Source organism: Lontra canadensis, unplaced genomic scaffold, assembly GCF_010015895.1.
Source record: "Lontra canadensis isolate GAN:19392208 unplaced genomic scaffold, GSC_riverotter_1.0 scaffold190, whole genome shotgun sequence".
Taxonomy (NCBI): domain Eukaryota; kingdom Metazoa; phylum Chordata; class Mammalia; order Carnivora; family Mustelidae; genus Lontra; species Lontra canadensis.
The window spans coordinates 1063049-1074175 of NW_022631184.1; positions in this window are offsets into that span (position 1 = coordinate 1063049).

Consider the following 11127-nt stretch of genomic DNA (forward strand, 5'->3'; position numbering starts at 1 on the left):
CCCTACCAAAAAGGAGAATTTTAGACCAATATCACTGATGAATATGGATGCTAAGATTCTCAACAAGATCCTAGCAAACAGGATCCAACAGCACATTAAAAAGATTATCCACCATGACAAGGTCGGATTCATTCCTGTGCTACAAGGATGGTTCAACATTCACAAATCAATCAATGTGATAGAACAAATTAATAAGAGAAGAGAGAAGAACCACATGGTCCTCTCAATTGATGCAGAAAAAGCATTTGACAAAATCCAGCATCCATTCCTGATTAAAACACTTCAAAGTATAGGGATAGAGGGAACATCCCTGAACTTCATAAAATCTATCTATGAAAGACCCACAGCAAATATCATCCTCAATGGGAAAAAGCTTGCAGCCTTCCCATTGAGATCAGGAACACAAGGATGCCCACTCTCACCACTCTTGTTCAACACAGTATTAGAAGTCCTAGCAACAGCAATCACACAACAAAGAGAAATAAAAGGTATCCAAACTGGCAAGAAAGAAGTCAAACTCTCTCTCTTCACAGATGACATGATACTTTATCTGAAAAATCCAAAAGACTCCACCCCCAAACTATTAGAACTCATACAGCAATTCAGCACTGTGGCTGGATACAAAGTCAATGTACAGAAATCAGTGTCTTTCTTATACACTAACAATGAAAATACCGAAAGGGAAATGAGAGAATCGATTCCATTTACTATAGAACCAAGATCCTTAAGAAACCTGGGAATAAACCTAACCAAAGAGGTAAAGGATCTGTACTCAGGGAACTACAGAACACTCATGAAATACATTGAAGAAGACACAAAAAGATGGAAGACCATTCCATGCTCTTGGATAGGAAGAATAAACATTGTTAAAATGTCTCTACTGCCTAGAGCAATCTATACTTTTAATGCCATTCTGATCAAAATTCCACTGGTATTTTTCAAAGAGCTGGAGCAAATAATCCAAAAATTTGTATGGAATCAGAAGAGACCCCGAATCGCTAAAGAAATGTTGAAAAACAAAAATAAAACTGGGGGAATCACGTTACCTGATTTCAAACTTTACTACAAAGCTGTGATCACCAAGACAGCATGGTACTGGCATAAAAACAGACACATAGACCAGTGGAACAGAGTAGAGAGCCCAGATATGGACCCTCAACTCTATGGTCAAATAATCTTCAACAAAACAGGAAAAAATATACATTGGAAAAAAGACTGTCTCTTCATTAAATGGTGCTGGCATAACTAGACAGCTATATGTAGAAGAATGAAACTCAACCATTCTCTTACACCGTACACAAAAATAAACTCAAAATGGATAAAATATCTCAACATGAGACAGGAATCCATCAGAATCCTAGAGGAGAATATAGGCAGTAACCTCTTCGATATCAGCCACACCAACTTCTTTCAATATAGGTCTTCAAAGGCAAAGGAAACAAAAGCAAAAATGAACTTTTGGGACTTCATCAAAATCAAAAGCTTCTGCACAGCAAAGGAAACAGTCAACAAAACAAAGAGGCAACACATGGAATGGGAGAAGATATTTGCAAATGACAGTACAGACAAAAGATTGATATCCAGGATCTATAAAGAACTCCTCTAACTCAGCACACAAAACAGACAATCATATTTAAAAATGGGCAGAAGATATGAACAGACACTTCTCCAATGAAGACATACAAATGGCTATCAGACACATGAAAAAATGTTCATCATCACTAGCCATCAGGGAGATTCAAATTAAAACCTCATTGAGGTACCACCTTATGCCACTTAGAATGGCCAAAATTAGCAAGACAGGAAACAACATGTGTTGGAGAGGATGTGGAGAAAGGGGAACCCTCTCACACTGTTGGTGGGAATGCACGTTGGTGCAGCCTTTTTGGAGAACAGTGTGGAGATTCCTCAAGAAATTAAAAATAGAGCTTCCCTATGACCCTGCAATTGCACTACTGGGTATTTACCCCAAATATACAGATGTAGTGAAAAGAAGGGCCATCTGTACCCCTAATGTTTATAGCGGCAATGGCCATGGTCGCCAAACTGTGGAAAGAACCAAGATGCCCTTCAATGGACGAATTCATAAGGAAGATGTGGTCCATATACACTATGGAGTATTATGCCTCCATCAGAAAGGATGAATACCCAACTTTTGTATCAACATGGACGGGACTGGAAGAGATTATGCTGAGTGAAATAAGTCAAGCAGAAAGAGTCAATTACCATATGGTTTCACTTATTTGTGGAGCATAACAAATAGCATGGAGGACAAGGGGAGTTAGAGAGGAGAAGGGAGTTGAGGGAATTTAGAAGGTGAGGTGAACCATGAGAGACTATGGACTCTGAAAAACAATTTGAGGGTTTGAAGGGGCAGGTGGAGTGAGGTTGGGGGAACCAGGTGGTGGGTATTGGAGAGGGCACGGATTGCATGGAGCACTGGGTGTGGTGCAAAAACAATGATTACTGGTACACTGAAAATAAATTTAAAAAAAATTCTAATTCTGTAAAAAATATATAATGAAACATTTCCACAGCTTTAAAAAAAAATCAGACACTTAACTGACTGAGCAACACACATGCTCCTCTTATATCACTTTAGAATTAGCTTTTCTGTATTCATGAAAAATTTTGCTGTAATTTTGGTCAAGATTGTTTAGTATCTGTAGATCTAACTGGAAAATATTGACACTACAATACTGATGTTTTCCTCTATAAGCACAATTTGGATTTCCATATATTGAAAACTTTTATTTCTTTTGTCAGTATTTTGTACTTTTCAGTGTATAGTTCCTGTATATTTTGTTGTTTATACCCGATTATCTTATTTATTTAGTGTTATTGTGATTTTTTAAAAAATTCAAATTCTAAGTTTTCATTGCTGGGCTTTGGAAACATTTTTGTAATGTGACCTTGTATTTTGTTACATTTCTACTCAACTATTAGTTTAGGAGATTTTTGTGGTTCTGTGGGAATTATAATGCAAAAAAATTGTCTCCTGTAAACACAGGCAGTTGTATTTCTTCTTTTCCAGTAAATATTGTCTCTGCACAAGCTAGGACTCAAGTAGTCTATATTATAGAGTGCTGAGAGAGAATACCCTTGTCCTGTTCTTGATGTTAGCAGAAAGAATTTAGTCTTTAATGATGAAGAAGGATAATACATGTAGGTTTTTGTTAATATAAATGATGTTCATTAGGTTAAGGAAGTTTACATAAGTTTACATAAAAGAAGTAAAAAAGCTATTTTACATAGAAGTAAAAAAAAAAAACTTAAACAAAGAAGTAAAAAAACTATTCCTAGTTTGATGACTTTTTATAGTAAATGATGATAAGCATTATTAAATTGCACCTGTTGATATTTTCACCAGTTTTGTTTTGTTTTCTGTGTTTGTATCAGCTAATCCTTCGAATTACAGTAATTTTTTTTTTTTCCTGATGTTCAAAGAGCTTTGCATTCCTGGAGTGAATCTCATTTCACTGTGATGTCTCCTTTTCATATATTGGTGTAATTAATTGGTGTAATTGCATAATTGGTGTAATTAATATTTTGTTGAGTATCATTGTGCTTATATCCATGGGAGTCACTTCTTTAGTCTTCTTTTCTAGCTGTGTTTTATTTTCATTGGTATGGTACTGGGGTGTATTGATGAAATGAGTTGGAAAGCTCTCCTGCAAGATCCTATGTAGAATTAGTATTATGTCTTCCTTAAATGTTTCATAGAATTCACTAGTGAAAAAATATGGGCCTAGAATTTTCTGTCTTCCTTCCCTTTTTTCTCTTATTCTTTCTTCCTTTTTTGGAATAATTTCAATTAATGGATGGGTTTTCTTTTCTTATGTTGTCTCTTTTGCTTATGAGTTTTAGAAGTTTGTGTCTTTCAAGGAATTAGACCGTTTAGTCTAAGTTGTTGAATTTGTGAGTATAGAGTTCTTAGTACTCCTTATTATCCATTTACTGTTCATGGAAACAGTCCTGATGTCCCATGTTTCTTTTTTTTTTTTTAAATATTTTTATTTATTTATTTCACAGACAGAGATCACAAGTAGGCAGAGAAGCAGGCAGAGAGAGAGGAAGGGAAGCAGGCTCTCCACTGAGCGGAGAGCCCAATGTGGGGCTTGATCCCAGGACCCTGAGACCATGACCCAAGCTAAGGGCAGAGGCTTTAACCCACGGAGCCACCCAGGCGCCCCCCATGTTTCATTTTTTATATTGATAATTTTTGTATTCTCTCTGCTTTTTTCAGTCTGAGGCCTTTTAAGATATTCTGTTAACAACTTTCAAATATGCAATATAGATTATCATCAAAAGTCACTGTACTTCATTTTATAATTGTTTGTACCTTTTACCTCAACCATTTTTGCTCCTCACCTGAAAACAACCACCAATCTGTTCGTTTTATCTAGGACCTTTTTTCTCTTCTTTTCTCCTCCTCCTTCTCCTTCCCTTCTCCTTCTCCTTCCCTTCTCCTTCTCCTCCTTCCCCTCCTCCTCCTACTCCTCCTCCTCCTTCTTCTTCTTTTTTCCTGTTTTGATATATAGATTCCACATACAGAGAGATTGTTTTCACACACTGAAATAAAGCTCTCAGACACCCATCTGAGTGGCCAGGTAGGGCTGCCTCTGCAAGGGAGAGTAGCGGGTGGCTGAATTCTGCACAAAGCTTTTCTTTTGCTTTATATCAGGAAAGCAAGGACAGATGTGTCAAAGCATGGGAAAGTTGTACAAAGATGTCATGCAGGTCTGCACCCTCCCTTATATGCAAGTGGGTTGGGAGGAAGTTACAAGATAAAGGAGGAGCAGGATGTTTGTGCCAGCAATCGCTGAAGGCAGGAAGGGGAGTTGAGGGTTACTTTCTTTCATAGGTCCTAATCTATGTCCTGCCCCAAGAGGTGATGAGCTCCTGCTCCCACCAGGCCATCATGTTCAATAGCCTGATAACAGGAATGCTGCTGAGGTTTCAGATGCTTCCACAATCAATTCCTAGGGTTTACAATACATTTTCTAAGAATAACTCTATGAGAAATCATAAGCTTTTTGTTTTTCTCTGACACATTTTACTGAGCTAAAGCCCTCAAATTCCATACAAGATTTTATTCTTTTTCATTACTGAATAATAAACTATTATGTCTATATGCACACATAATCCTTATTTGAATACCCAAAGGGGAGTTCCTGAATCACATTTTAGGTCTATTTTACACTTGGAAGGAAGCTCCATATATTTCCCATAGTAGTTGTATGAATTTACATTCCCCGCAATGTTGCACAGAGTCAACTTTCTCTTCATTTTTGCCAAGACTTAATATTTCTTGTCTTTTTGATAATAGGCATTCTAAAGAGTGTGAGTTAATATTTTATACTGGTTTTGATTTGCATTTCCCTGAAGAGTAGTGATGTTGAGAATCTTTTCATGCACCTGTAGGCCATCTTTATAAGCCTTCCTTGGAACTGTATCTATTCAGATTCTCTGTGCATCTTTCAGATTCTTTTTTTTTTTTTTCTTTTTTTGCTATTGAGTTGTATGAGCTTTTTAAAAATACAATTTGGGTGTTAAACCCTTATCAGATATGATTTGCAAACATTTTCTCCCATACAGTACATTGCATTTTCATTTTGTTGATGATTTCCTTTGCTGTGCAGAACCATTTTATTTTGATGTAATTCCACTTGTCTATTTTTGCTTTTATTGCCTTGTTTTTGGAATTAGATCCAAAAAATCATGGCCAACATTGACGTCATGGAGCTTACCACGTATGTTTTCTTCTAGGAGTTGTATGGTTTCAGGTCTAAATTAAAGTATTTGGTCCATTTTGTTTTAGTTTTTCTGTATAGTACAAGATAATAATCTAGTTTTCTTCTTTTGAGTGTGGTTGTCCTGCTTAGAAAATGCCACACATTAAGAAGACTGTATTTACCACATTGTATATTTTTCTGTCTTTGTCATAAACAAATTGACTATTGACCATCTACTTTGGGGCTTATTTCTGGGTAATCTATATGTTCCATTTTTCTATATGTTCCATTCTATATGTTCCATGTTTCTATGGAAAATATGTCCATTGTTATGCCAATACTGTACTGTTTTGATTGTTATAGTTCGAAATCAGAAAGCATGACACCTGAAGTTTGTTCTCTATCAAGATTCTTTGACTGCTCAGGTTCTTTTGGGGTTCTATACAAACCTAAGCATAGAACACTATTCTGTGAAAAATGCAGGATTTGGATTGAACCTGTGGATTGCTATGGTTGTATAGACATTTTTGTAATATCAATTCTTTCAACCTATGACTGCAGAATAGGTTACCTTATTTGTGTGTTCTTCACTTTTTCACATCAATGTCTTGGAGTTTTCAGTGCACAGGTCTTCCACCTTCTTAGTTAAATTTATTCCTAGGTATTTTATTCTTTTTTCTTCTTGTTGTTTCAAATGCAACTGAATCCCTTTTATTACTGTAACAGATGTATGTTTTTTTTTTATTAAAGTATCACTAACATACAGTGTCATGTTAGTTTCAGGTGTACAATATCATGAACCAACAATATTATACATTATTCAGTGCTAACAACATAAATGTAATCCTAATCTTCATCTATTTTACCAATCACTAAACTCACTTACCCTCTGGCAAACACTGGTTTGATTTCTGGGTTTAAGGGTCTCTCTCTCTCTCTCTCTCTCTCTCATTTTTTAGCCTCTATTTTGGTTTTGCATTTGCTTGCTTGTTTTTTTTCTCTAAGTGCACATAAGAGTGAAATCATATGATATTTTGACTTGGTGTTTTACCCTTCAGGTCCTTCTGTGTTGATGAAAATGGGAAGATCTCCTTCTTTATTATGGCTGAGTAATATTGAGTAATATTCCATGCATATAACACATTTGTTCATATCCATTCCTCTAAGGATGGCATTTTATTTGTTTGTTTTTGCTACAGTTGTAATTGAGACTGTTTTCTTAACCTGTCTTTCAGCTAATTAATTTTTAGTTAGTATAATGCAATAGATTTTTTATACCCACTTTATACCTTGAAATTTTACTACATGTGTTTATTAGCTCTAACAGTTTTTGGCAGAATGAAGCCTTAGGATTTATTTCTTCCTTTGTGGCTTGGTTACATGTTTTTATATATGTTCTTGCCTGAAGCTGTGGCTAGAACTTCATGTACTATTGTGAGTAGAATTAGTGTGAATAGGTATCTTTGTCTTCTTTCTGATGTTAGAGGAAAACATTTCTGGTTTTCACTGCTGAGTATAATGATAACTGTGCACTTGTCCTATAGGACTTTACTTATGTTGAATTGCTATCCTTCTATATACAATTTATCAAGCATTTTTATGGTGAAAAGGAACTTAATTTAATTTTTTAAATTGGGTAATGGTCATTAAAGAGGGCACTTGATATAATGACTATTGTGTGTTCTATGCAACATTCTACCCCTGAAACTTACAATAGAGTGTATATTAACTAAATTTAATTTAAATAAATAATTTTTAAAAAGTGGAAGAAAAGGCACTTTTTTTTGGTCAAATACGTTTTTTGCTTCAGCTGAGATGACCGTATTCCCATTTTTATGATGTATCATATATATTTATTTCCTCACATTAAACCATGCTTGCATTATAGGGATAAATTCCACATGATCATGATGTATGATCCTGTTGATATGCTGCTGAATGTAGTTTGCTAGGATTTAGTTGAAAAATTTGGATCTATACTAAATACTCAATAAGATTATTGGTCTGTAGATTTTTTTTTTGTGTGTGTGTGTGGGTTTATTTCTTCTAGTGTCCTTCTTAGGCTTAAATCCTAAGGTAATTCTGGCCTTGTAAAATAATTTTGGAAATGTCTCCTGCTTTTAAGTCTTTAAGAAAACTTTAAAAAGGTGGTGCTTGGGTGGCTCACTTGTTGAGCATCTGTTGCATTATACTAACTAACTTTGGCTCAGGTTGTGATCCCAGAATCCTGGGACTGAGCCTCGTGTTGGGCTCTGGGCTTAGTGGGAAGCCTGCTTTCCCCTCTTCCACTTCACCTGCTTGTGTTCCCTCTCTTGCTGTGTCTCTCTCTGTCAAATAAATAAATAAAATCTTTAAGAAAAATCTAAAAACAAAAAAACAAAAAAACTTTGAGAAGAATCAGTTTTGATTCTTTAAATGTTTGATAGATTTGATAGATTGTTATTTCTTGATTACTGATTCAATCATTTTCACCCTTATTTCTCTGCTTTAGATTTTTTGTTATCTCTCTGAGCCAGTTTTTTGTTTGTTGGTTAGTTAGTTTGTTTTGTTTTGTTTTGTTTTGTTTTCCTAGACCTCAAATATATTCATTTGAGACAGAGGAAAGACAGAACACAGAAGGAGAGTGAGATGCAAACTCCTTGCTGAGCAGAAAGCCCCTATGGGACTTGATTCCAGGGCCCAGAGATGATGACCTGAGCCAAAGGCAGACACTTAACTGACTTCAGCCACCCAGGGTTCCTCCAAGTCAGTCTTGATACTTGTATGTTTCCAGGAATTTATCTATTCATTGTAGAAAATCCTATCTCCTGGACCACATGTACATGGTCAATTGACACCAAAGGAGACAAGAATATGCAAAGTCTTATCAAAACATCCATTAGGAAAATGGGACAGCTATAAGCAAAATAGTGAAACTTAACCACTATTTTACCCCATACACAAAAATAAACTAAAAATGTATTAAAGACCTAAATATGAGAACTGAACCCATAATACTCCCCCAAAATATGCAGTAAGGTCTTGGACACCTCCCTTAACAACATATTTATGAATATGTCTCTGCAGGTAGGGCAAACAAAAGCAAAAATGAACCTTTGGGACTATGTCAAAATAAAAGCTATTGCACAGGGAAGGCAACCCTAACAAAACAAAAAGACAACCCAGTAAATGGGAGAAGTTATTTGCAAGTGACACATCTGGTAAGGGGTTAAAATAGAAAATGTATAAAGAATTTACACAACTCAATGCTAAAAAAACAAACTCTGACTTACAATGGGCAGAGTACCTGAGTAGGTATTACTCTAAAAAACACAAAACAAATGAAAACCTACAGAAGACCAAGATGTGAAGACATTTTCAATATCAAGAATCAACAGGGAACTCTGTGGCCATGGTTCCTTTCAGTTTCCTTTCCTGACAATGGCTGTGTTTCTTGGGAGAGAACCCTCAGAACTTTGATTTCACTTTCTATTCTTGGAAATGGAGGACTCTGCAATGTGGTGGCTTCTTACTATTGGCCATATTCCTGTGAGTGTGGAGCAGAGGGCAGAGATGATTTTAAGTCCTGCCAGTTCCTCAGATACAGTGTAGACATTTGGGGTGACAACAAGCTCCTTAATCTCTGGGGTGACCATTCCAGCACATAGGACCTGTTCCAGTGCAAGATCAGATTGTGCAGAGGAGTGCTCCTGCTATGGGCTGCAGGGAGCAATTCAGCCAGTCTGGGCATTTCCTGTGTTTCCAGGGGACACATTCAGAGCTCAACTCTGACACCAGAAGTCTCTATTCTTTCAGGAATTCCTAAACAAGAAACCACTTTGGAATGAGTACAGATCTAAAAATAGAACTATAACTCTGTAGGTCTAAGTGTGGCAGAGCCTGGATACATGATTTGGATGCTGTGGACTGAGGGGCATGATGGCTGGTGGATTGCTATAAGCCATTTAGAGAATAAAACTATTTGGGGGCATTTTCAGAGGGCAATTGGAGAATAACCTGTATTCCTCTTAACTGCAGAAGGCTTATGTGAGTGTCAGTGGTATCAGTGGACAGGGGTTTTCCTCAAGAGGTTCTGCAATCAGACAACCCCCATGTCCTATCAAAATACCTTTCCCTGGGGAGACATCAGAGATTATCTGTTCAAAAACAATACTCAACTGGACACATTTTAGATAGATGATTGACTTATTGAGGATTCAAGAATTAGGCAGCATCTCATCTAGCAAACAGAAAGGAACTCCATTGAGTGGTAAGAAATGAAATGTTTTCAAAGTAAGAGAAGACAAAAAGAAATTCTTAGCAAAGAATCTAGTGTTGTAGTAAAAACTGCTCTCCTAAGGGAAAGGGAAAGGGCCTATTGGCAAAAGTCCAGTGCTGACTGGGAATTGCTATGTTGACTGGTTAAAGGATCCATTCCTGTGGGGTTGAAAGTGTAGTTTTGTTAAGTATTAAGTCTTGGTTTACTGAGTTGATGCCTTAACTTCAGTGGCTTTGTAGGTCCCTATGACCTTATTTTTCACAATTCCCCCTTTTGATCAGACTCTTAACAATAAGTCAAAGAAAGACCCCAGTGAAGGAGTCACTTTTTTAAAGCCAAGTGGCTTGCTCAGTGATCTTATGTAGTTGTGTTTCAACTTCCTGGGAAGTGTTTATCTAGGTGCACAAGGTGATATTGGTCACAGCATAGACACCTCCATGCTTAGCTAAAAGCTAACCAGTTACAACTTTATTGTCAGGAGAATCCTTGGCCAGGATATCTAAGATTCTGTTTTGGGCAGCTGCTGCCTTAGCTACATGTTTTGGAATATCTTTAGGGGATAAGAAAAGGGTCCTGATGAAATTGCCATGTAAATTTACTCTTAAGCAGGGAAGTAGGGCCTTGCCAAAGGAAATAAATCCTGAATCATGAATATCTCCTCATTGATCTTTGTTAACTTAATGATATAAATCCAGTAGAGTCAACTAATGAAACATCTGATTTTGTTTGTGGAAAGTGAGGGACAGAATTTAATCCCGTTTGTAGCAGTGGGTTGGGACATATAGCTGAGGGTGTTATTCTTCCAGAGTTATGCCAGAGGAAAGGAAAGGCAAGGGAGAAAGGGTTTCACATTTAGTTTAAGGATGAAGACTTGCTCTGTTGTCTTGGGGAAATTGGTCTACCTCCATGTCAGCTACTTCTCTTCCTCATCAATTTGCCATGGAGTCTCTAGTGTTTTTACAGAAGCAGGTGTCAGGAAATGCTTTCTTTAGCTCTGGATGTGTACCTAAAACTCAGCACCTTCTGGTACTGTATTAATGCCACTGATAGGGAGCACTGGGGAAGATCCCTTTCTGTGGCATTCAAAAGCTGTATACTTCTGATGACTTCTCCAGAATACTGTCACCAGGTGGT